This window comes from Capra hircus, chromosome 4 (assembly GCF_001704415.2).
Source record: "Capra hircus breed San Clemente chromosome 4, ASM170441v1, whole genome shotgun sequence".
Taxonomy (NCBI): Eukaryota; Metazoa; Chordata; class Mammalia; order Artiodactyla; family Bovidae; genus Capra; species Capra hircus.
In genome coordinates, this window is record NC_030811.1 from 46,054,321 (window position 1) to 46,082,291 (window position 27,971).

Genomic DNA, 27,971 nt, shown 5'->3' on the forward strand with positions numbered 1-27,971 from the left:
TATTGGAGTTTCAGCTTTAGCATCAGTTCTTCCAATGATCACCCAGGACTGATCTCCTTTAGGATGGACTGGTTGGATCTCGTTGCAGTCCAAGGGACTCTCAAGAGTCTTCTCCAACACCACAGTTCGAAAGCTTCAATTCTTTGGTGCTCAGCTTTCTTTCTAGTCCAACTCTCACATCCATACATGACTACTGAAAAGAGCACAGACTTGACCAGACGGACCTTTGTTGACAAAGTAATAAGAATAAAGTTTGTCACTGTTTCCACTGTTTCCCCATCTATTTGTCATGACGTGATGGGACCGGATGCCATGATCTTAGTTTTCTGAACGTTGAGCTTTAAGCGAACTTTTTGACTCTCCTCTTTCACTTTCATCAAGAGGCTCTTTGTTTCTTCTTCACTTTCTTCCATAAGAGTGGTGTCACCTGCATATGTGAGGTTATTGATATTTCTCCTGACCGTCTTGATTCCAGCTTGTGCTTCCTCCAGCCCAGTGTTTCTCATGATGTACTCTGCATATAAGTTAAATAAACAGGGTGACAATATACAGCCTTGACATACTCCTTTTCCTATTTGGAACAAGTCTGTTGTTTCATGTCTAGTTCTAACAGTTGCTTCCTGACCTGCATATGGGTTTCTCAAGATGCAGGTCAGGTGGTCTGTTATTCCCATCTCCTTCAGAATTTTTCAGAGTTCATTTTGATCCATACAGTCAAAGCATTCAGCATAGTCAATAAAGCAGAAATAGATGTTTTTCTGGTACTCAATGCTAAATATTTATTGGAAGGACTGATGCTGAAGCTGAAACTCCAGTACTTTGGCCACCTGATGCAAAGCACTGACTCATTTGAAAAGACCCTGATGCTGGGAAACATTGAAGGTAGGAGGAGATGTGGATGACAGAAGATGAAATGGTTGGATGGCATCACCTACTCAATGGACATGAGTTTGAGTAAACTCACGGAATTGGTGATGGACAAGGAGGCCTGTGGTGCAGCAGTCCATGGGGTCTCAAAGAGTCAGACATGACTGAGCGACTGAACTGAACTGAACAATCTTGTGAGCTGATTCCTTAAAGTATCTTTCTGTCTGTCTCCTGAGCTTCCCGGGTAACTTGAATGGTAAAGATCTTCCTGCAGTGTGGGAGACCTGGGTTGGATCCCTGGGTTGGGAAGATACCCCAGAGAAGGGAATGACTACTCACTCCACTATTCTTGCCTGGAGAATTCCATGGACAGGGAAGCCTATGGGCTGTAGTCCATGAGGTTGCAAGGAGTGAGTCTGTCTCCTATGTTTCTGGAGAACCCTGACTGATGCACTAATAAAATTATTTTAACAACTCTTAACTTCTTGTAGTTGAATGAATCATTAATGTATAGAGTATTTTAGGAAAAATTGAGTTTTCTTTATTTTTTTTTTTTCTTGTATGGAGAATTTTATTTTATTTTATTTTTTTTAAAATCTTTAAATTTTGAGACTTCTATCATATTTGATTCATTGCCTCTGCTAAAATGGAGGTGAATGTTAAAGCTCAGTCTGACTCTTTGCAACCCCATGGACTATAACCCCCCAGGCTCCTCTATCCATGGAATTCTCCAGGCAAACATGGAGGTAGTTGAAAAAGTTTAGAAATGTTAATGCAATAAATAACATGGTTATCCTTGAGGCTCCCTGTGTCATGGCTATCACGACACTGTTTTTCATCTCTTTTATTTAATTTCTTGGTCTTAATGAGTGTTACAACCAACCCAATGAGAAGTAACAGCAGAGGCAGGAGAGATTCTGTGATTCAAATATAAACAGGCTTTGGGGTATTGGAGAAGGTGGAGCTATGGAGGTAGAGGAGGCAGGTTTGCTAGAACCTCCTTGGGTATGAAGTGGGTGAGCAAGAACGTGTATAATATAAATTGTCATATATTGTAATTAGCTCTTTTATCAAAAATATATGTTGTTCTTTTATCAAGTTCAGTATATAGTTCTTCTATCCAGAACTATAATATAGAAGCTAACTACAGTATATTTCAAAATTTATATTGCATTTGTTCTTGCTCACCTTCTCCCAATGTTTAACATTCACATAGATGCCAGAAAGTACTCGTTAAAATGGCAGAACTTTAAATGAATGTGGGAGAAAATTGGAATATAACCAAGTCTTAAAATTATTCTTTCAATACAGTGTTTCGTAGGCAAAACAGGGAATCTTAAAAAACAGTAAAATTTTCTAAAAGGGAAATAAATTTATACCTCTGACTCCAGACATTGGAAAAAACTATGAAAGGTTATCTCATGCATTCTTTTACCTCTAGGCAGGATGTGTGTTTTGAGCCACATTTTAAAGCCATCTCACAGGGAGCAAGAGTTCACAACTCTCCTTAGTGCTCCACTTTCCTACTAAATGATTTTTACTATTGAGAATTCTTCCTTTTAGATAACGTAATTTTTCTCTTGTTCTGGTCCAGATTGGAATTGAAGAGTAGCTGGTGATTATTCCCTGTGTGAGAGCCCTTCATGTATTTATAGATTGTTATTAAATTGTCCCAAATCAATCTTTAATCTTCAAACTGGATAATATCCATTTTCTTGACCTCCTTTAATAGATCATTTTCCAAACCTTCAATCATCATTTATAGCTTTCTGCTAAACCAGTTCTATTTTTTATTTTGTTTTGTTTCTTGCTGCCTACTTGTAGATCTCAGAGCCAGAGAGGGTATTTTTAGAAGAGTAGGAGTTTGATGAAATGATTTTATCCTTTGTATTTATGTATATGTGCACCTTTCTTTATACAATAGTTATTTAAAATAACATATTTTTGCAAGTCAAATTATATTTTAATACTCCAAGCAAGTTTACCTTTTAAAGGTTAGAAGTAAATCTTTTTTAAACTTCATACTTTTGTTAGGTAAATATTTAAAGAGGGAGAGTTTCTTAAATTCAGATTTTTATGTTTACATCAAACTTTCTTAAAGTAGAGAATATTTCTATTATTATATCATCCTTGTCTTTTTGTTCCATAGCAATTCGGTAATCAGCTTCCTTTTGTGAAGTATTATGTATTAGGTTTGTTTTTGAATGCTACATTTGCAATGTCAGTTCTGCATTTATTTGACACCTATGTTAAAGATATTTGTAAAAACATGAAAAATAAATCATATTCTGTTCTTAAAGGGATTGCAATCTAAAGAGAGATAGAGTACATGCAAATAATTAAAATATAAATTAGGAAGAATGTAAATATTTTAAGTTGAGATCAGAGAGAGATTATCTGGGAACAAGGAAGATTTTTGAGAGAGGTTGCATTTGATTGCAGGGGTCTTGAAGGTGGTGTAACTTTTGTACAGGTAGAATAAAGAAGGGTCACTACTAGCAGGAAGAAGTATCTGAAAGGTGTAATGGGACTGAACAATGGTCCGTGAAGAATCAATTAAAAGGCTGGAAAGGGATTTGAGGGATGGAGTGATTATTGCTTTGATTTTTTAAACTATGAAAATATGTTATTACTGTATGAAGAGGAGGATAGGAGGTGGGGGAAGAAAAGAATACATGGATAGGTAGCATGCAGAATGAACTAACACCAGGAGCAAAACGAGCTAAATAATGGCCAGTAATCATTCATCTTCCTTCTACCAGTCCCTCTGATGAGGAATGTGAATTCAAAGGTAAAAGTTTCCTGTAAATAAGATGGTAGGAATGTGGATTCAAAGGGGAGGATTTCGTTTAAGGATGGTGGTTAACATTACTAGTATGCTTTTGGCCATCCAGAATCCAGTCACCATTCCTGTTTTGGGAGAAGTCCCTATTATGAGATACTAGTTGGAGGCTGAGGTCTGTCTTCCGCTATGAAAACCAAAGAGGAAGCAGACATTTCTTCTCCCTACTTGAAGCCAGAGACATGTGGCCTTGACTCAGCCATATGCCAATTATAAACTCCCATGAAATTTTTAAACTTGGGGGATTAGCAAAGTGATGTAGTAACCTACAGCAAACTATCATACTAACAATCTATCCAGCTGGGGCAGTGAGGTGTGTCCAGTGGCATAATATCAATGGCTGTGCCCTTCCCTGACTCTTCTTGAAACATGACCTTGACTGTATTCCCCTCTTTCTGGCCTTCTGTGTTTCTGCCCAGTTTCCTAAAACTTGTTTCTTTAGCCTTCCAACTGACTTTTGAGGACTTCCTTATATTCTGTGTACAATTTTATTCCCGCTTAATTTAGCCCAAGTCAGTTTTGGTGGCTTACAGTCTATAGTCATGACTGAAACAAATATTCATCTTAGAATCTTCACACAGAATAAAGTGGTGTGGGTAGAGATGAGATGTCAGAGTAGTTAATAGGCATCTGCCATTGTCCAGGTAAGAAGGTACACCATCCACACCATAGCAGTTGAATGAGAACAGTGGCAGTCAGAAGAGGAGGGATTGCACATTGGTGATATGATGTAGGATTTGGAGATGAAGTTGAACAGACTGCATTATCTGTTACTATTTTGTTGCCAAGGTTGATTATGCCTCATCTAACTGGTTAGGTGGACATCTTATCTGTTTTTCTGTAGCACATATACTTTCCTTCTGAGGAGGAGCTTCTGAGGCTCCAAGGTGAAGAGGATGTCCTTTTTTTTTTTTTTTTTCAGAAGAAAGAGGGTTTTTATTTTCAATCAGTGTTGATACATCAGGACATTGCAAGTAATTGAAGTGAAAGAGAATGTAGGCTTGAAGAATGAAAAATAATGGTGACGTTTATGGTGAAGTGCTTGGTTATTAAGCGGTATTATAAACTGAAATGGGGATGTTGAAAGAGGAGCTGGTAGAGGGAAAATGAATGATTATTGGACATTATGTAGCTAACTTTGCTCCTAGTTCTAGTTCATGATAGTTCTAATTCTATCCATGCATTCTTTTCCTCCCCACTTCTTCACTTCCTCTTTCCCTTCTCTTCCTACAGTAGTGATACATTTTCATAGCTAAGAAAATTAACCCATCTGAAGCACATACAACACAGATGTGGACTGGGCTCCCCGAATCATTGAGAGCTGGGCAAATGATTTAAACCTTCATACTATGCAGTCTTTCCACAGCTTTCAATAAGATTTCTCTAGATGCCTGAAGGCTTCGTACTGTCTGACTGTTCTTATTGTCACTTTCTTGTCAAGGGTGTTCTTTAACATGACTGTTTTATGTTGTATTCCTCAGAGGTTACAGAAGACCCATTCACTGTTTTTGTTTGTCGGCTTTTACAATAACTTTGCCTACATAGCATATTTGTGCTATATCATATTTTTTTGGATGATGTATGTCATCAGGAAGAATTCCTTTGAGCAATGCTGCATATATCTCAAAATCTCATTTTAAAGATTCTCTCTTCTCTAAAGTTTTTTTAAAAAAAATTTAAAAATTTATTTTAATTGGAGGATAATTACTTTATAATATTATGGTGGTTTTTGCCATACATTCACATGAATCAGTCATGAGTGTACATGTAAAGTATTTCTTTGTAATCACTTCATCACTTAAGTTTGGTCACCTTCCTATCCCTCTCATCTTCCTTGGGTTCTTCTCATTCTACATTCTTTCTCATCCATTCTGCCACCTCCTGCCTCCCTATAATATTATAGCTCAGTGATACTGCCCCATTCTCTAAAACCTTGCTATGAACCAACACCCATCCTGTGGGTTTTGCTATTTATTTCAAGTGCTTATCAGGTTTTTTTGAAAATAATTTCTTTCTTTGTAAAATAAATCCTTTTGCCAGGTATTAGTTATTTCTCTTCTTGTCAGATATACTACACAGAGATGCTATCTATTAATATCAAAACCATATATATAAATACGGGTTTCCCTGGTAGCTCAGTGGTAGAGTCCATCTCTAATGCAGGAGGTATGGGTTTGATCCCTGGCAAAGCTCCCCTGGAGAAGGGAATGACTTCCCACTCCAGTATTCTTGCCTGGAAAATCCCATGGACAGAGGAGCCTGGTAGGCTACAATCCATGGGATCGCAAAGAGTCAGGCATGACTTAGCAACTAAACAACAGTATATACATATACTACATATTGCAAAAATATGAAAATACACTATATATATACATGTACTGTATATGTATATATACACTCTATACATATATATATATATGGGGCTTCCCTTGTGGCTCAGCTGGTAAAGAATCTGCCTGCAGTGTGGGAGACCTGGGTTCAATCCCTGGGTTGGGAAGATCCCCTGAAGAAGGGAAAGGCTACCCACTCCAGTATTCTATGTTATATAATAATGTAGTATAGTATTTGCAGATTTTTGCATATATGTTTTAAAAAGTAAATTGTCTCATACCATACATATTGTATCTCCTTGTCATGGATCACAGCCTTATCGTGATGAAGGGGCTTGTGCAACTCAGTGAAGCTATTAGTCATGCTGTGCAGGGCCATCCAAGAAGGATGGGTCATAGGGAAGAGTTCTGACAAAATGTGATCTACTGGACCAGGAAATGTCAGCCCACTCCAGTACTCTTGCTGTGAAAGCCCCCTGAACAGTATGAAAAAGCAAAAAGATATGACAATGGAAGATAAGCCCCTAAGTCAGAAGGTGTCCAGCCTACTACTGGGGAAGAGCAGAGGACAATTGCTAGTAGCTCCAGAAGGAACGAAGCAGTTGGGCCAAAGCAGAAATGACATTCAGTTGTGGATGTGGCTAGTGGTGAAAGTAAAGTTAAATGCTGTAAAGAACAATATTGCATAGGAACCTGGAATGTTAAGTCCATGGTGGATCACAACAAACTGGTAAGTTCTTAAAGAGATGGGAGTACCAAAACATCTTACCTATTTCCAGAGAAACCTGTATGTGGGTCACGAAGCTGCAGTTAGAACTGGACATGGAACAACGGACTGGTTCCAAATTGGGAAAGGAGTATGTCAAGGCTGTCTACTGTCACTCTGCATATTTAACTTCCAGACAGAGAACAACATCTGAAATGCTGAGCTGGATGAAGCACAAGCTGGAATAAAGATTGCTGAGAGAAAAATCAACCGTCTCAGATGTGCAGATGATATCACTTTAATGGCAGAAAGCAAAGAGGAACTAAAGAACCTCTTGATGAAAGTGAAAGAGAGTGAAAAAGCTGGCTTAAAATTCAGCATTCAAAAAATGAAGATCATGGCATCTAGTCCCATCACTTTATGGCAAATAGAAGGGGAAATGTGGAAACAGTGACAGATTTTTTTATTCCTGGTCTCAAAAACATTGTGGACAGTGACTGTAGCCATGAAATCAAAAGACATTTGATCCTTGGAAGGAAGGCTATGACAAACCTAGACAGCATATTAAAAAGTAGATATCGCTTTGGTGACAAAGGTCCGTATGGTCAAAGCTGTGGTTTTTCCAGTAGTCATGTAAAGATGTGAGAGTTGTACCACAACTCAGAAGGCTAAGCACCAAAGAATTGATGCTTTTGAATTGTAGTCCTGGAGAAAACTCTTGAGAGTCTCTTGGACTGCAAGGAGGTCAATTCTAAAGGAAATCAACCCTGAATATTCATTGGAAGGACTGATGCTGAAGGAAGCTCCAATATTTTTGCCTTCTGATGCAAAGAGCTGACTCATTGGAAAAGATCCTGATGCTGGGAAAGATTGAAGGAAAAAAGAGGAGGGGGAGGCAGAGGATGAGATGTTTAGATAGCACTGACCCATTGGACATGAATTTGAGCAAATTCTGGGGTATATTGGAGGACAGAGGAGCTTGACATGCTGCAGTCCATGGGGTTGCAGAGAGTTGGACACGACTTAGCAACTGAACAAAAACAATAAAAATACATATTGTATGCTGAAAATAGCTCATTAAATCAGTATACCTCTATCTTTTTATTATAAATGTATAACACAGTTTAAACCATTTACATATCAGTAGATAATGAAGTTGTTTAAAAGTTTTCATTGTAATAAAGAATGCTTTAATGCCTGTTACTGTATATGTCATGTTGCTGCTATGTATTTCTTATTGACTAGAGAGCTAGAAATGAAACTGCTGTGACATAAAGCTTCAACATTTTGATTGATTAACATACTGCCCTTCAAAAAAGCTGTACCAATTTACACTTCCTCCATAACTCTTTCAGAATTTTTATTTCCTGCATCCTTGCTAACATTGAATCATTTTAATTTTTATCAATATGTTTGCCAAATATGATCTGCTGCTTTTATTTTAATGTGTTTTTCCTTCAGTATCAGTGAAGTAGAGCATCTTTTCAGATATTTATGCATATTTATTTTTTTAGAAAATTACATGTTCACATATTTATTTCCATTTTAAATTCAAGTTCTGTGTTTAATAAATTAATTTGTAGGAATTCTTTCTTATATAATTGCATAATGTATTTGAAAATATTTTCTCACAGTGTCCTCTAGTCTATACTTTGTGTCACATATTTAATCTTTTCCCTTTTTGAATCTGGATTTTACATCTTGTTCAGAAAGGTATTCCTTTCTTTCAGATTGAAAGTGTTATTAAACATATTGTTTTATTATAGTTTGGACTTTCCCTGGTGGCTCAGTGATAAGGAACCCACCTGCCAATGCAGGAGACATGAATTTGATCCTTGGGTTGGGAAGATCTCCTGGAGAAGGGAATGGCAACCCACTTCAGTTTCTTACCTGGGAAATCCCATGAACAGAGGAGCCTGACAGGGCTATAGTTCAATGGGTCACAAAGAGTCCGACATGACTTAGTGACTAAACAACAGCAACAATTTCTATACTTTGGCTTTTTTTTGCATTTACTTTTAAATCCAGGTGAAATTTGTTCTTGTGTATATTTGACAGAATAACATATTTTTTCTTATTGTGTGACTGACTGTATGCATGCCATTTATTGGTGTTCTCACATTTAGCATTTGCTGTAAACTGAATGCTGTGTCCCCCGCAAAAATTCCTATGTTGCCATCTTAACCACCACGGTTATGGTAAATGGTTAGATCATGAAGGCAGAGTCCTCTCAGAGGCTCCAGAGAGCTCCCTTCCCCACTTCCCATGTGAGGTTATAGTGAAAAGGTGACCATTTATCACCCAGGAAGCAGATCCTAACCAGACACTGAATTACCCACACCTAGACCTTGATCTTCTAAACTCCAAAACTATGAGAAATAAATTTCTATCACTTAAAAGCTACGTAATCAAAATAAATATATTTATATTAAAAAAAAGCTATGTAATCTATGGTATTCTATTATAGCACCCTAAATGGACTAAAATACTCATGATTTGAAATATCATCTTTATCTTTCTGAAATCTTAAATTTTCTTTCATTGATCTACATTTAATAATTCTGGGCAAATACCATTTGGTTGTATAACTATACCTTGGAGTGACACATTCTAAGGGTTAAAAAACTATGATTTTTTTTTTTTCCACTCAGTGTATTCGTTTTACTTAGTTGCTTTGATTTTAATAGCACTGTTACTTAATTTTATATGTAGGCAAAAAGAAATCAGTATAAAATAAAACAATCTGAATACAAATGTAATGTTCAATGTATATTGGAAATAACCATTTGAATTCATGATTTTTTCCCTAATAACAAATTATATTTTATAGCTCTGTTCAGGAAAGGAAAAAGAAACTACTCCTAGCAGTGAACCATTTTAGTGTTCTGATATGGGTCGCTCAATATATTAATAATTCACCACAAATAACAAGGTTGTTTAAAGGCTATGGCAGTTTTCAAGTGTGAAACAGGTAATGTAAAAGGCGAACCAAGGATATCTTGTACCAACAGCAGAGAGGCTTTCAAGAACCGGTGGAGTCTTGTCAAACAGCATAGAAACCAAGGGCTGCTTGGCTGAAGGCAGGGTGGTTTTATCATTGAAAGAAAAGTTGCTATAATTGATTTTAAACACATGCATACAGTCCATAATGATACATAAAACAAAATGTCTTATTTTTATCAGCAGAGATGACCATTATACTAACTTTTTAAACATATACATTGGTAGTTAAAAGGAAAGAAACATTTATTCTTCCATTCTAATTGGAAACAAATTTTGGAGACATCAACTTGTCTCAGTTGAAAAGAAATTCTTTTCCAAGTCTTATTAGCAAATTTAAGAAGACTGAAATATCTAACATTTTTTTTCTGACCAGAATGATATCAGACTAAAAATCAATAACAAAAAGGACAAATGCTGTATAATATCACTTATACGTAGAACCAAAAAAAGTCAGCCTCATAGAAACAGAGTAGAGTGATGGTTACCAGGGGCTTGGGGAAATGGGGCCAATGGGGACATGCTGGTCAACATGAGTTTAAATTAGGGCGATCTAATGTAAAAGTGGTGATTACAGTTAATAATACTGTATTGTATACTTGAAAGTTGCTAAGAGAATAGACTTTAAACATTTACAACATAAAAAAGAAATCATAATTATGTGATGTGATGGAGGTGTTCACTTCAGTTCAGTCACTCAGTCATTACAGACTCTTTGCGACCCCCTGGACTGCAGCAGGCCAGACCTCCCTGTCCATCACCAACTCCCAGAGTTTCCTCAAATTCATGTCTGAGTGGGTGATGCCATCCAACCATCTCATCCTCTGTCGTCCCCTTCTCCTCCTACCTTCCATCTTTCCCAGCATCAGGGTCTTTTCAGATGAGTAGATTCTTCACATCAGGTGGCCAAAGTATTGGGAGTTTCAGCTTCAACATCAGCCCTACCATTGAACACCCAGGACTGATCTCCTTTAGGATGGAATATTTGGATCTCCTTTCAGTCCAAGGGACTCTCAAGAGTCTTCTCCAACACCACAGTTCAAAAGCATCAATTCTTCGGCACTCAGCTTTCTTTATAGTCCAACTATCACATCCATACATGACCAATGGAAAAACTATAGCTTTGACTAAACGGACTTTTGTTGGCAAAGTAATATCTCTGCTTTTTAATATGCTGTCTAGGTTGGGCATAACTTTTCTTCCAAGGAGCAAGCATCTTTTAATAGAATGGGAATAGAGATCTCTTCAAGAAAATTAGAGATACAAAGGGAAATTTTCATGCAAAGATGGGCACAATAAAGGACAGAAATGGTATGGACCTAACAGAAGCAGAAGATATTAAGAAGAGGTAGCAAGAATACACAGAAGAACTATACAAAAAAGATCTTCACGACCCAGATAATCTCAGTGGTGTGATCACTCACCTAGAGCCAGACATCCTGGAATGCGAAGTCAAGTATGCCTCAGGAAGCATCACTACGAACAACTAGTGGAGGTAATGGAGGTGTTAGCTAATGCTATATTGGTACTTATTTTCCAGTATACATGTGTAAATTAACAATTTATACATCTTAAACTTTCAAAATATAGGTGAGGATACAGGTGAAGAATTTAGAAGGGGAGATTGTCTTCTGAATTTGAACAGTGTCAGCAGTTTAATTGGGAAAGCAGGATGCTTTTTTGTTTGTTTGTTTTTTAGATTTACTGATGGAAGAGAAGAATGTTAAAGAAAATAAAATGGAACTAAAACCATACTTTCTTACCATATTTCCACACTCAAAAATCCATAAAGTGAAATAACAGAAAAGTGTGTGCAGTCTAAACTGCAGTTACAGACAGGTGCTTAAAGTATCTACAACAGGTATAAACTCCCCAAATCCCAGCATTGTTTTCAAAGGAACTGAAGAAAGAGAGCTGCTGTCTCTCTCCAGGAAACATTGGTCTGGATGAAATGATAAGCACATTAAAAATAGATTTGATACTAGATCTTGAAACTGTCCAATCTGATCTTATATCTGAAGACAAAATGTCACTTGCAGAAAATCAAATGTTCCTTACAATGCTTACTTTTCACCTACCCATCTTGAGAGCTGAAGGGTTTGAGGTTGGCGAGCAGTACTGGCAGGTAGAAGTGAAACACAAATGACTGGCTGTAAGTGAGTGGAAGGAGTCTTTCCCCAGTGATGCTCTTCCATGAGCTTCCTCCAGGGATGGCTGCTGGCAGATCAAGCACTGGCCTCATCCCTGTGGATGGGGAATTCTGGAGAATCCATATGGGTTGAGATTCTTCTGGATTATGAGTTGGGAGAGTTTTCTCTTTACAATATGAGTAGATCTCAACATTTATACCTTCAGTGATATGTTTATAGAAAAAACTTAGGCCTTACTTCTCCACTGGACTTCAAACACCCTTACAATCTGTAAAATCCAAATGAATGGTGACGGTTCTGGAAGACTGTTCACATCTGTTTTATTTTCTTTCTGTATTCATGACATTTTTTTAAAGGATTCTGTATAATTTTAGGTCTTCCTTTGTGGCTTAGTGTTAAAGAGCCTGCCTGTAATGCAAGAGACCTGGGTTCGATCCCTGGGTCGGGAAGATACCCTGGAGGAGGAAATGGCTACCCACTAGCAGTATTCTTGCCTGGAAACTTCCCTAGGCAGAGGAACCTGGCAGGACTCTAGTCCATGGGATCACAAAAAATTTTAGCTTAATTTTGGGCTAATGTGCTTCCCATAGATAGGGAGATATTTTTCTTCAATGAGCTACACAGTTTTTTGGTATTCTGCTTCCACAACTAATCATAATGTATGTAACACCTATTCTACAGGGATACCATATGAATCAATTACAAAATACTTTAGCAATTCCAAAAGTTAGGACATCAAAATCACCACTTCTTCATACTCGTCTTGTTTCTCAATGCCAATAAATGCATTTTTATCATATTAAAAAAGAGAAAATATGAGACATTTTCTATCTTGCTTTAGCTTATTTATTAGTTTCATCTGTTGGGGATATATTACATTAATCTATAGTTTTATTCATTAAGTTTTATGGCTTTCTCTGTCTCTCTGTATATATAATACATGTATATAGAATGCAATTATATATACATGTTTAGTACTAATGGTCTTCCCTACTTAGCTCAGTTGCTAAAGAATATGCCTGCAATGCAGGAGACCCTTGTTTGATTCCTGGGTCTGGAAGATCTGCTGGAGGAGGGATAGCTTACCTACTCCAGTATTCTTAGGCTTCCTTTGTGGCTCAGCTGGTAAAGAATCCATCTGCAAAGCAGGAGGCCTGGGTTTGATCCCTGGGTTGGGAAGATCCCCTGGAGAAGGGAAAGGCTACCCATTCCAGTATTCTGTCCTGGAGAATTGGAGTCAGACATGACTGAGCAAATTTCACTTTCACTTTCAATGTAACTTTCATATAGTACTAATAAGTTAATTTGAAAAATTATTTGTTTCCTAGAATACATATTCAGGGGTTGGTATTAATTAGGTGCACTTAGTGCTAAAGTCATCCTATAAGAGATAGATATTAAAAAATTTTTCAGCTCAGTGTTCAGACCAGTTCAGTTGCTCAGTCATGTCTGACTCTTTGCGACGCCATGAATCGCAGCACGCCAGGCCTCCCTGTCCATCACCAACTCCCGGAGTTCACTCAGACTCACGTCCATCGAGTCAGTGATGCCATCCAGCCATTTCATCTTCTGTCATCCCCTTCTCCTCCTGCCCCCAATCCCTCCCAGCATCAGAGTCTTTTCCAATGAGTCAACTCTTCGCATGAGGTGGCCAAAGTACTGGAGTTTCAGCTTTAGCATCATTCCTTCCAAAGAAATCCCAGGGCTGATCTCCTTCAGAATGGACTGGTTGGATCTGCTTGCAGTCCAAGGGACTCTCAAGAGGCTTCTCCAACACCACAGTTCAAAAGCATCAATTCTTTGGCGCTCAGCCTTCTTCACTGTCCAACTCTCACATCCATATATGACCACTGGAAAGACCATAGCCTTGACTAGATGGACCTTTGTTGGCAAAGTAATGTCTCTGCTTTTGAATATGCTATCTAGGTTGGTCATAACTTTCCTTCCAGGGAGTAAGCGTCTTTTAATTTCATGGCTGAAATCACCATCTGCAGTGATTTTGGAGCCCCCAAAAATAAAGTCTGCCACTGTTTCCACTGTTTCCCTATCTATTTCCCATGAAGTGGTGGGACCAGATGCCATGATCTTCATTTTCTGAATGTTGAATTTTAAGCCAACTTTTTCACTCTCCTCTTTCACTTTCGCTAAGAGGCTTTTTAGCTCCTCTTCACTTTCTGCCATAAGGGTGTTGTCATCTGCATATCTGAGGTTATTGATATTTCTCCTGGCAATCTTGATTCCAGCTTGTGTTTCTTCCAGTCCAGCATTTCTCATGATGTACTCTGCATATACGTTAAATAAGCAGGGTGACACTATACAGGCTTGACATACTCCTTTTCTTATTTGGAACCAGTCTGTTGTTCCATGTCCAGTTCTAACTGTGGCTTCCTGATCTGCATATAGGTTTCTCAAGAGGCAGGTCAGGTGATCTGGTATTCCTATCTCTTTCAGAATTTTCCACAGTTTATTGTGATCCACACAATTAATCATCTGGATTAACCAGATTTAAATGGGAGGCAGAGTTGAGGGGCATCTTATGAATTGTGAGGAGGCTTTATAATCAAGATGTAAACATTAAATTCTATAGAACTTCTTAAGAATAGCGTAAATCATTACTTTGATTTCCTTCTTTCTAATATTCTCATCATGATGAAAATATACAGTACTTGGTATTTCTTAATTATAATTTATCAATCAAGTATTAAAAAGCACCTGCATTTTAGGAATTTGCAGGTAGATATTAGTCAGCCCTGGTTCTACAGTGCTCAAAATAAAAGGGGAAACAATCATAGACATGAGGATTAGCTCAGGTTTGTGCCTACAAATCCAGGGTATAAAGTCTTCCTGAGGAGGAGGACAGCAAGGAAAATTGTTGGCCCATGAAAATGTAGATAGAGCAAAGTGTTGAGTTCACTCTTCATCTACATGGAAAGTGAGGTAGACATGTGCCATTTGTTTATCTATAGGCACAAAAACATTGCTTCATAAAGCAGTGCTTGTCAAAGTGTTTTTTTTTTTTTCTTTGCCACCAAAATGCTCTTAAGAGAAAGAGACCAAGCTGGATCTGTAATTGTAGCCCAAAGCTCTCCTCCAGGAATGAGAAAACTTCTAAAAATCTAGCTTATTGTTTAAAGTATTCATTGGAATGCTATATTCAGCTGTATAGTATGTCCATGTTTATATCTTAACAAAAAAAAGTCTTTATTTGCTTCCAGGTAAAACAGCTTTCTGTTAAACAGATATGGGCTTGTCTCAAAAACCCACCCCGATGTATCATTCTATGTGTGGTGTATATTCTCTGATTTGTAATACTGCAACTCTCAGTGCCCCAAACAGCAATGCTTAATAAGTTGTAGATACTGTTCTAATCCTATTAAATATACTAATTTGTCCCATGCTATGAGTGATGGATAAGGTACTTAAATTTTGATTTAGTTGTGCATATACAGAATGGAGAAGGAAATGGCAACCCACTCCAGTATTCTTGCCTGGAGAATCCCATGGACGGAGGAGCTTGGTGGGCTACAGTCCACGGGTCGCAAAGAGTCAGACATGACTGAGCGACTTCACTTTCACTATACAGAATTATCATATGATGGAAATTTGCACAAATAAATAGTAAAGATGAGATATCTTGATGACTTTGGTAACCATATTTTTTTCAGTTCTGATCTTGGCACTATCCTAGAAAAAGAGGGTTTGTACTGTTTAGGAGCAATTCAAATTGTTCTATACTACCAACAAGTCTGGAGTAGATATCCATATAAATTAAATCTTACATGGCAATTTTGACTTAAGATTTCTTATTAAGTTTATATCTTCTCATCTTTACTAAACATTTAATTTCTGTTATATATAGAATATTTGATTAAGTATAAACTTAATAATGAAATACTGACATGTTATGAATTTGTGCCTCTGAATTGCTTTGTTATGGTGATGTTTTATCTTTACGTTTTTAGATTTGGGAGTCAAATGGATTAGATAGGAAATGTTGGATATAAGTTAAACTTACTGTGATTGAACTGTTATTCAATAACTGAGGTCTACCATTTCAAGAAGTGTACATCTAATGAAACCAAACAACTTAACCAAATGAATTTTACGTGCATGACAAAAGCTTTGCCGCATAAAAGCACTAAGTCACTTGCATATTGCAGGTTTAGTCCAGTTTGCACAGAGCTCTTTATTCAGGATCAGTGGCTATATATGCCATGCTGGTAGTAAAGTGGCTTTCTTGCTAACTGAGCTTTTAAAAAGCATCCTCAAGAGATAGTAGAGGGGGGCAGCAGTTTAAATAAGGACTTATACAGGTAACTGTTTTTTTTTTTAAGACCGATTTATATACAGCAGAAACCTGAGTTGAGATTTTAGATTACAGCAGAGAAAGTATGCCAAAGAAAGCAATAGTTTGTAACCTAAATGAATACTTTAATCCCCTTAAAGTCATTAAAATGCATCTTATACTTTAATTTGGGTTTAAAATTTGTTTGTTTAAATACATAAAAGCAAGTATTTTTAATGCCTCTGATATCTAAACACCTTTTTAGAAGGCCTTAAGAATTTAATACTGGTGTTCATGGCAAATTCTGTACTGGAGTATATAGTCCAATATAAGTTTTTGATAGGGTCATGCCAAATTTGAGTATATTGTTCCTTGCTTTAATGGGTGTCTTATAATGATAAATTTTGAAGGGACTCAAGCCTTAAAGATGTTAAATAAGCATTTGCCATTGGAGATTCAGTCGTAGAATATGGCACAAAGCACATAATCAACAAATTTATCAGGTTCTAGTCACTGTTTGAGGTACTGTAGGTTTTGCAATGAACAAATAAGGCACAATTTCCTGACCTCTTGCAGCTTGGATTCTGGGGGAGAGATAGATGATAAACTCCAAAGCACAATATATTGTATGTCAAATAATAGAAGTGTGATGGAGAAAAATGAAACAGGAAAGAGGAGGTGAATGTTTTGAGGTGGTAGAGTTTGAAATTTTAGAGTGTTAAAAATGGCCTCTGAGAATTTGCCATTTCAGCAAAGACCTGAAGCAGAGGAGTGATCTTTGCAAATATCTGTAGGAAGAGCATTTTGGGCATGAGGAACAGCAAATGAGAATGTCTTGAGGTGGGAACTGATCAACATGTCCCAGGAATAGCCAGGCAACTCTGTGGCAGGGGCATGGTGAGATTTTTATATTAATAGGGGATTTTTTTTTTTTTATGTCAGGTAGGGATTTTACACTGCAGATGGTGATTGCAGCCCTGAAATTAAAAGACACTTACTCCTTGGAAGGAAAGTTATTACCAACCTAGATAGCATATTAAAAAGCAGAGACATTACTTTGTTAATGAAGGTCTGTCTAGTCAAGGCTATGGTTTTTCCAGTGGTCATGTATGGATATAAGAGTTGGACTATAAAGAAAGCTGAGTGCTGAAGAATTGATGCTTTTGAACTGTGGTGTTGGAGAAGACTCTCAAGAGTCCCCTGGACTGCAAGAAGATCCAAACGGTCCATCCTAAAGGAGATCAGTCCTGGGTGATCAGTGGTAGGACTGATGTTGAAGTTGAAACTCCAATACTTTGGCCCCCTGATGCAAAGAACAGACTCATTTGAAAAGATCCTGATGCTGGGAAAGATTGAGGTCAGGAGGAGAAGGGGATGACAGAGGATGAGATGGTTGGATGGCATCACCAACTCAACGGACATGGGTTTGGGTAAACTCTGGGAGTTGGTGATGGACAGGGAGGCCTGGCATGCTGTGGTTCATGGGGTCACAAAGAGTTGATCACGACTGACTGACTGACCTGACTGAGGGATTTTAGGCTTTGTGGGAGCATTGCCTTTACTTTGAGGGGAATAGGAGATCATTGCAGGGCTTTGTTGTTCAGTCACTAAGTCGTGTTCAACTCTGCAACCCCATGAACAGCAGCATGCCAGGCTTCCCTGTTCTTCACCATATTCTGGAGCTTGCTCCAACTTGTGTCCACTGAGTTGGAAATGCCATCCAACCCTCTCATCCTCTGTTGTCCCTTTCTCCTCCTCCTGCCTTCAATCTTTCTCAGCATCAGGGTCCTTTCCAATGAATTGACTTTTAGCATGAGGTGACCAAAGTACTTCAGCTTCAGCTTCAGCATCAGTCCTTCCAATGAATATTCAGGGCTGATTTCCTAGGATTGACTGATTTGTTCTCTTTGATGTTCAAGGGACTGTTAAGAGTCCAGCACTACAGTTCAAAAGCATCATTTCTTCAGTGCTCGGCTTTCTTTATGGTCCAACTCTCACATCCTGCAGAAGAATAATATAACCTGATTTGTATTTTTATAGTATCATTCTGACTTCTGTGTTGAATACTTGCATGGATTCTCTTCTCCCTTCTCTGTGAAAGGGGTTCAGATAGAGCAGATAAGAGGTGATGATGTCACAGACTATCATGAAGAGAAGTGTAGGTTTAGGGACATGTTTTTGAATACAGTACTGGAAAGATTCTCTCATGGATTGGATGTGAAATGTGAGAGAAGGAGTCAGGCATGAGTTCAGAGGCTTCAGTCAGTAAATGGTTGAAGCTGCCATTTATCAAGATGGGAAGATTGTGGGAGAAGATACAAAGCTTGTCAGGAAGCCTTGATGGACCTGTAGAAATTCTCTAGGATGGAACAAGTTGTGAAAGTAGAGACAAAGGGATCATTATGTTCAATGGCACTGAACCTTGGAAAGATTTAAATTATTGGTAAGTGGCGAGGTTCTCAGTGTGGTGTAAGCAGTATACATTAGGAGTTAATAAACTATAACTCATGGGCCAAATCCAGTACACTTTTTTTTTTTTAAAGTATGGCCCATGAGCTGTAGAAGTGGTTGAGAAAAAATTAAAAGAATAATATTTTATGGTATGTGAAACTTAGGTAAAGTTTGATCAGAATGTAACCCTATACATTCATTTATGAATTGTCTGTGGCTGTTTTTACCTTAAAATGGCAGACTTAAAGTTGTTACAGAGACTATATGACATGCAAAAGTGAAAATAATATCTTGCACTTTACAGAAAAATTTTGTTGGAGTAAAAATGGAGCGTTATTTGGGAACACACTGTGAAGTACCTTGTGCACCTTTCTAAGGACTTGAGACTTGGTTCTGTAGACAACAGAAAGTCATCAAGAATGACTTCCTAAAGTATTACTAATAATACAGGAAAAATCCTGGCCCAAATTTATTCCCAGTTGGAGAAACAAGCATGGAGACAGCAAGTGATTTTCCCAGAGGTTCGAGGTTCCTAGCACTACAGTGCAAAGACTGGGCAAAGACCACACTGTCCAAACTCTCAGAATCATAATTTTACTCCTATGCCTTATGGTCTAATGTGGAGCTTCTGCATAGAGGGAAATTCCTCCAGAAACCTCATAGAATATGTGTGTCTGCTATAAAATGTCAAGAGAGATAATTACTTAGGGTTTAAGGTTTTATCCTAACCTACCTACATATTTATTTCATAATCAATAAAATTTATTTGAGAAAAGAAATTTCATAAACTTGGAATGAAATTATAATGAAAATTGAGCCATTATTTTAATAAAGATTGATCCAGGGCAAAGCTGAATTAGGCTAACATTTGTCATGCCTTCCTTTTCTTGTTGGAATATTCTCATCTGCCTGTTTTCCCCTTAATCCCTTCCCGTTTCCTTCATGTTTTTAACAGGGTCTCTTATTATTGTCATGGATTCCTAAAATTAATCATTGGAGGCATATCACTAAAATTTAGGTACAGTTGAAGGGAGCAGATTTTATTTACAAATTATTCCAGGGAGTGAACCGAGAATCATTAGGAAGGATTCTGTTATTGCCCGATATACCATGGTTGAATAGTATCTCTGAGCTGGAAAACCTAACTACAGGGAAAAGGATAGGGGTGTGTGAATAGGTAATAAATGGAAATGGAGAAATGTCATAGCAAACAAGTGAAACACATCCTAGGGAAGAATGCAGTAGGAATAAGAGAATTATACTCTAAAGCTACCTCTCCCAGTTCTAAGGCTGACTAATGGTGGATGCTGTGAGAAACTTCTTCATCTCTTTTTTCTAAAGAAGGAGAACTGGACTCTATGTGAATAGTTTGAGAGGAGAATTGATGCAGCATCCTCCCATGGATCAACTTGCTGGTGGTGGTTTAGTCACTACATCGTGTCCAACTCTTTGCGATCCCATGGACTGTAGTGCCCTCCCCTCAACCTGCTCCAGTCCCTCTGTCCCGGGATTTTCCAGACAACAACACTGGATTTCCAGGGGATATTCCCAACCAGGGGATTGAACCCAGGTCTCCTGGATTGCAGGCAGATTTTTTTTTTAAAAACCAGCTGAGCCATCAGGGATGCCCGTGTGAATCAACCTATTGCAGCTAACTATGGCTCTCACCCAGTTCATTGTTTACAGGCTGTGTTTACCATTCTGGTTATTTCTGGGTTGACCTAAGAGAAGCTCTACCGCAGAGTCTTATTGAGTAGATATGCCAAACAGCAGAACATCAGTATTCTGTGTGGGCATAAGTCATGATGATGTATTGCCACAGCAGCTGCCTGGATATGATAGTAAGCAGATTGCTGCCTTCTGCCAAGTATGTTAGAACTTGACTTGTCCCTTTAAATATTTCAAATGTAAATGTGCATGGAACACATTTAAAGAAATCTGGAATGGAACCCAGTGATCCAGTATTACCAGCAAGTCTCTTTTGGAGGTACACAATGGATGGTTATGGAAAGCATTATGGTGCACTCAGTGGAGCTCAATGGAGCTATATTTGAGAGTAGAATATATCCAACTGACAGCCTCATGTGGCACATAGTATTTTTAATTGTAGACTGTATTTCCAAATTGCACATATCCCATACATGTTAAATGGCAACAACATATGTGGTAGCTAGACAAGCAATGACATCGTCACTCTAGATGTTCTGTGGAGGTTTTGGGAGATGGCTTTGGGTATTGAGTCTGTTTGAAATGTTTCTGGATAATCATCATGATATTGAGCAAGACTTGTTAACTCATGTTTTCATTCCAATCACAAAGAAAGGCAATGCCAAAGAATGCTCAAACTACCACACAATTGTACTCATTAGTTTGCTAGCAAAGTAATTCTCAAAATTCTCCAAGCCAGGCTTCAACAGTATGTGAACCATGAACTTCCAGATGTTCAAGCTGGATTTAGAAAAGGCAGAGGAACCAGAGATCATGTTGCCAAAATCCGTTGGACCATTGAAAAAAGCAAGAGAGTTCCAGCAAAACATATACTTCTGCTTTATCGACTATGCCAAAGCCTTTGACTGTGTGGATCACAACAAACTGTGGAAAATTCTGAAAGAGATGGGAATACCAGACCAACTGACCTGCCTTCTGAGAAATCTGTATGGAGATCAAAAAGCAACACTTAGAACCGGACATGGAACAACAGACTTGTTCCAAATCAGGAAAGGAGTACATCAAGACTGTATATTGTCACCCTGCTTATTTAACTTGTAGGTAGAGTGCATCGTAAGTAATGCTGGGCTGGATGAAGCACAAGCTGGTAAAAGATCACTGGGAGAAATATCAATAACCTCAGATATGTAGATGACACCGTACTTAAGGCAGAAAGAGAAGAACTAAAGAGCCTTTTGATGAAAGTGAAAGGTGCTGCTGCTGCTGCTAAGTTGCTTCAGTGGTGTCCGACTCTGTGCGACCTCATATACAACAGCCCACCAATCTCCTCTGTCCCTCGGATTCTCCAGGCAAGAATACTGGAGTGGGTTGCCATTTACATCTCCAATGCATGAAAGTGAAAAGTGAAAGTGAAGTCACTCAGTCGTGTCCGAATCTTAGTGACCCCATGGACTTTAGCCTACCAGGCTCCTCCGTCCATGGGATTCTCCAGGCAAGAATACTGGAGTGGGTTGCCATTTCCTCCTCTGAAAGTGAAAGAGAGGAGTGAAAAGTTGGCTTGAAACTCAACATTCAGAAAACTAAGATCATGGCATTTGATCCCATCACTTCATGGCAAATAGATGGGGAAACAATGGAAATAATGACATACATAATTTTTTTTGGCTCCAAAATCAATGCAGATAGTGACTGCAGCCAGGAAATTAAAAGACGCTTGCTCCTTGGAAGAAAAGTTATGACCAATATAGCCAACATATGAAAAAGCTGAGACTGCTTTGCCAACAAAGGTCCATCTAGTCAAAGCTATGGTTTTTCAAGTAGTCATGTATGGAAGTGAGAACTGGACTGTGAAGAAAGCTGAGTGCCAAAGAACTGATGCTTTTGAACTGTGGTGTTGGAGAAGACTCTTGAGAGTCCCTTGGACTTCAAGGAGATCCAAACAGTCCATCCTAAAGGAGATCAGTCCTGAATAATCATTGGAAGGACTGATGTTGAATCTGAAACTCCAATACTTTGGCCACCTAATGGGAAGAGCTGACTCACTGGAAAAGACCCTGATGCTGGGAAAGATTGAAGGCGGGAGAAGAAGGGGATGACAGATGATGAGATGGTTGGATGGCATCAATGACTCAAAGGACATGAATTTGAGTAAACTCTGGGAGGTGGTGATGGACAGGGATGCCTGGCGTGCTGCAGTCCATGGGGTTACAAAGAGTTGGACATGACTGAGCAACTGAAGAGTACATCATGAGAAATGCTGGGCTGGAAGGAGCACAAGTTGGAATCAAGATTGCCTGGAGAAATATCAATAACCTCAGATACGCAGATGACACCACCCTTATGGCAGAAAGTGAAGAGGAACTAAAAAGCCTCTTGATGAAAGTAAAAGAGGAGAGTGAAAAAGCTGGCTTAAAGCTCTACATTCAGAAAATGAAGATCATGGCATCTGGTCCCATCACTTCATGGGAAATAGATGGGGAAACAGTGGAACCAGTGTCAGACTTTATTTTGGGGGGCTCCAAAATCACTGCAGATGGTGATTGCAGCCATGAAATTAAAAGACGCTTACTCTTTGGAAGGAAAGTTATGACCAACCTAGATAGCATATTCAAAAGCAGAGACATTACTTTGCCAACAAAGGTCTGTCTAGTCAAGGCTATTGTTTTTCCAGTAGTCATGTATGGATGTGAGAGTTAGACTGTGAAGAAAGCTGAGTACTAAAGAACTGATGCTTTTGAACTGTGGTGTTGGAGAAGACTCTTGAGAGTCATTTGGACTGCAAGGAGATCCAACCAGTACATTCTAAAGGAGATCAGTCCTGGGATTTCTTTGGAAGGAATGATGCTAAAGCTGAAACTCCAGTACTTTAGCCACCTCATGCGAAGAGTTGACTCATTGGAAAACACTCTGATGAGGGGAGGGATGAGGGCAGGAGGAGAAGGGGACGACAAAGGATGAGATGGCTGGATGGCATCACTGACTCAATGGACGTGAGTTTGAGTGAACTCTGAGAGCTGGTGATGGAGAGGAAGGCCTGGTGTGCTTCAACTCATGGGGTCACAAAGAGTAGGACAGGACTGAGGGACTGAACTGAACTGAACTGAGCAACTAACTTACTGACTGACTGACTGTTAACCCATACAGGGACACTAGAGGGAGCTCTCTTTCAAGAATCATTGTAGACAAGATTGTATAGCTGTCTGTAAATGAATTAATTGAGTACTCAACTGGAGCACACTAATCATCAACAACATTAGGAGAGGGTTTGTATCCTCACTAAGAAAGAAGTATCAGATATTCTAGTCACTTTCGTATATGAAGTTTTTAAAAAGGCCAAAGGCCAAGAGTGTTCCTAGGCTAGGTTGGGTGGATAATTTATGGGAACAATATGATAAACCTAAATTATGTCACTGAACAGTGAAGCTTTTATCATTGTCTTCAAATGACCCAAGTGTCATGGATAGAAAATGAATTTGTCTTCCCTTTGTAATTGGTTTGAATGGGACAGATAATGAACACACTATGTTGTACCTATGGGAGTTAGAGGAGTGATATTGGAGGAAACTTAATCTTAAAATTGGCTTAAAGCTCAACATTCAGAAAACTAAGATCATGGCATCTGATCCCATCACTTCATGGGAAATAGATAGGGAAACAGTGGAAACAGTGTCAGACTTTTTTTTTTTTTTTGAGCTCCAAAATCACTGCAGATGGTGATTGCAGCCATGAAATTAAAAGACGCTTACTCCTTGGAAGGAAAGTTATGACCAACTTAGATAGCATATTCAAAAGCAGAGACATTACTTTGCCAACAAAGGTCTGTCTAGTCAAGGCTATGGTTTTCCAGTGGTCATGTATGGATGTGAGAGTTGGACTGTGAAGAAAGCTGAGCCCCGAAGAATTGATGCTTTTGAACTGTGGTGTTGGAGAAGACTCTTGAGAGTCCCTTGCACTGCAAGGAGATCCAACCAGTCCATTCTAAAGGAGATCAGTCCTGGGTGTTCTTTGGAAGGAATGATGCTAAAGCTGAAACTCCAGCACTTTGGCCACCTGATGCAAAGAGTTGACTCATTGGAAAAGACTCTGATGCTGGGAGGGATTGGGGGCAGGAGGACAAGGGGACAACAGAGGATGAGATGGCTGGATGGCATCACTGACTCCATGGACATGAGTTTGAGTGAACTCCAGGAGTTGTTGATGGAGAGGGAGGCCTGGTGTGCTGTGATTCATGGGGTCGCAAAGAGTCAGACACGTCTGAGCGACTGAACTGAACTGAACCTGTCAAAGATGATGTTGTGAAAGTGCTGCACTCAGTATGCCAGCAAATTTGGAAAACTCAGCAGTGGCCACATGGCTGGAAAAGGTCTGTTTTCATTCCAATTGCAAAGAAAGGCAATGCCAAAGGATGCTCAAACTACTGCACAATTTGCCCTCATCTTACACGCTAGGAAAGTAATACTCAAAATTCTCCAAGCCAGGCTTCAACAGTGCTTGAACCATGAACTTCCAGCCGTTGAAGCTGGATTTAGAAAAGGCAGAGTAACCAGAGATCAAATTGCCAACATCTGTTGGATCATCAAAAAAGGAAGAGAGTTCTAGAAAAACATCTACTTCTTCCTTATTGACTGAACATCAAAAGTTTTTATAAATTGAAAACCAGATATCCCGTGTTAAGGAATTTAGAGCTTTTCTCTAAAAGATGCAAGAGTCTGGGCTCACTGAAATCATTCCTTTGATATGCACATCACCTATCTGGAGTCAGTATTCTGTTTTCACATCCTGAGTTCCTCAGGGCTCCCCATACGGAGTGGTTGCAGTCTGCTGGCTGATATTAATAGATAGCAGGTACTCTTCTCCTTCCTGAGCACCCTCAGGGCTCACCAGATCATATTTGAGGGATGTAATCTCTGATGACTGCAACGTCCTCATTTACTGATATGGCAGGAAATATTTCTTTTCTCAGTAAGAAAGAAAACAAAAAATAATCAAGCTTGTAAGGAAATATCAAAAAGTCCATGAAGGGCTGTGGCCGCAATTAAGTCCATTGAGTGGGTTCAATTTATGGTTGTTGTGAGGATGTTGGTGGACTTTTTGTATAAAATATTGTAAGACGATGAACAGAAACTCAAGAAATGTGTTCAGGAAGTATTGACTCACATCAGAATGTGGATTGGAGAGGAAAATGCTAGTCATAGACCTGCGTGTTGTCTTGTTCCTTTACTACAGGATGCTTCTGGAGAGGAAAATACACTAAAATCCCTTATGAAAACTTAAAATATAGAAATGGCAAGCATAGCAGTGGTATTTTCTAGCAAGGGGATTCTAATACATAGAATATTTTGAGTACATGTGTATAATCTGTCTAGGACTGCGTATATTAAACCTGTGTGAATTTATGGGTCATGGCTACCTGGAAAATTCACATAAGCTATTTAACTGTCTGTGTATAAAATGGAGTTGTTTCGTGACAGAAATACCTCTCTTTTATTAAAGTAACGCTTTTGCAAACTTGAAACTTCTCATGCTCAGTAATGTCCAGCTCTTTGCAACCGCATGAACTGTAGCCCACCATGGAAAGCCCTCTGTCCGTGGGATTCTCCAGGGAAGAATACTGGAGTGGGTTGCCATTTCTTCCTGCAGGGGATCTTCTCTGAACCCGTGCTTCCTGCATCTCCTGCGCTGACAGGTGGGTTCTTTACCACTGAGCCGCCTGGGCTTCCCAGTGCTTTTGCATGCTACACTTAAAAGTTGGGTATTAAATCTAGACCAGAGAAAAGATGGCGGAGGAATAGGACGGGAAGACCACTTTCTCCCTCACAAATTCCTCAAAAGAACATTTCAACGCCGAGCAAACTTCACAAAACAACTTCTGTAGGCTGGCAGAGGACATCAGGCAACCAGAAAAGCAGATCATTGTCTTCAAAAACAGGTAGGAAAAAATATAAAAGACGAAAAAGGAGACAAAGGAGGTGGGGAGGGAGCTCCGTCCCGGGAAGGGAAGCCCGTCCCGGGAAGGGAATTTTAAGAAGAGAGGTTTCCAAACACCAGGAAACACTCTCCCTGCCGAGTCTGTGGCGAGCCTTGGAAACACAGAGGGCAACATAACAGGAAGGAAAAATAGATAAATAATTAAAACCAACAGATTACAAGCCCAACAGTAACTCCCCCAGCGGAAAAGCAGCACAGACGCCTGCATCCGCCACTGGGAAGTGGGGGCAGGGCAGGGACGCGCGGGAGGCGCGGGCTGCAGAGCTTTGTAAGAATCGGGCAGGAACGCCCCACGCGCAACCAGAACGATCTAACTTGGGCTAGCAAACCAGACTGTGGGATAGCTACCACGCGAAAAGCTCGAACATAAGACACCGCCAGGACCGAGCACAGAACAAAGGACCGAACGGGAAAAGCCGGCTGCGGACCATCCCCCGCCGGGGACAGGCAGCCAGAGTCGTAAGGACTGGAAAGGGGCAATTGCAAACTCGGAGAGACTTTACTTACCTAACTGCAAGCAAGCTCCTTTGCTAAGACTTCTGGGGGTGCTGGACAGTCACAGTCTGCCTCACGGGGTGCGCCAGCGGTCCGCCCAGAAAGCTGAGCAGCAGCGGCAGAAAAGGTGACAAGCCGCGGCGATCGCGCTCGCCAAACTCCTGAGCTACTCGGACCTGGGAAGGGCACAAAGCGCAGTTCCAGCCGAATCTGTGCCTCTGAGGGCTGCCTGAGCGCCGAACCTGAGCGGCTTGGACCGGGGAAGTGCACGCAGCCTAGGGCCGGCCCCAGACGGTTCCCGGCTGAGCATCCTAGAGCCGGAGCGGTTTGTGCGCCGCGAAAAAGGACAGGTCAAGCCGGGCAGAGATACTGCGTGCACATGACAGTGCTATTTGTTAGCAGCAGCCCCCCCCCCCCCCCCCCCACAGCGCAACTGTGAGCCTAAAAAGCCAGCAAACAGAAGAAGTTAAACAGAGGGAACCACCTTGGAAGTGATCCCACACGGCCCATTACACCAGAAAGGGCCAGATATTTTTAATATTTATAAAATCATTCCTTTTTTTTTTTTTGCTTTTTTTTCTAACTTTTTTTTAATTGTTAAGTCTTCTATTTCTCCTCTAATTTTTATTTCTATAACCTATTATTACTATATTTTTTTTGTTTGTTTTTTAAAAAGACTTTTTTTTTTTTTAAGGCAAACACCATATACAATCTTTGGATGGTTGTTGATGGCTTTTTTTTTTTTTTGATTGTTTGTTTCTTTGTTTGTTTTTTAATAATTCTTTTCTTTTTTTTTTTCTTTCTTTCTTCCTTTTTCCTTCTGCTTCTCTCTAATATTGTATCTTTGAAAATCCAACCTCTACTCTAGATTTTTAATCTTTGCTCTTAGGTTTTTGTGGTCAATTTTGTACATTTAAAAACCCAAACTTCACTATCCCAGTTTACCTGAGAGCGAGATTACTGGCTTGACCACTCTCTCCTCCTCTGGACTCTCCTTTTTCTCCACCAGGTGGCCTCTGTCTCTTTTCTCCCCCATCTCTCCTCTATCCAACTCTGTGAATCTCTGTGTGTTCCAGACGGTAGAGAACACCTAAGGAACAGGTTACTGGCAGGATTTGTCTCTCTCCTACTCATTCCTCTCTCTGATCCTCCTGGTCACCTCTGTCTGCTTCCTCCCTCTCCTCTTCCC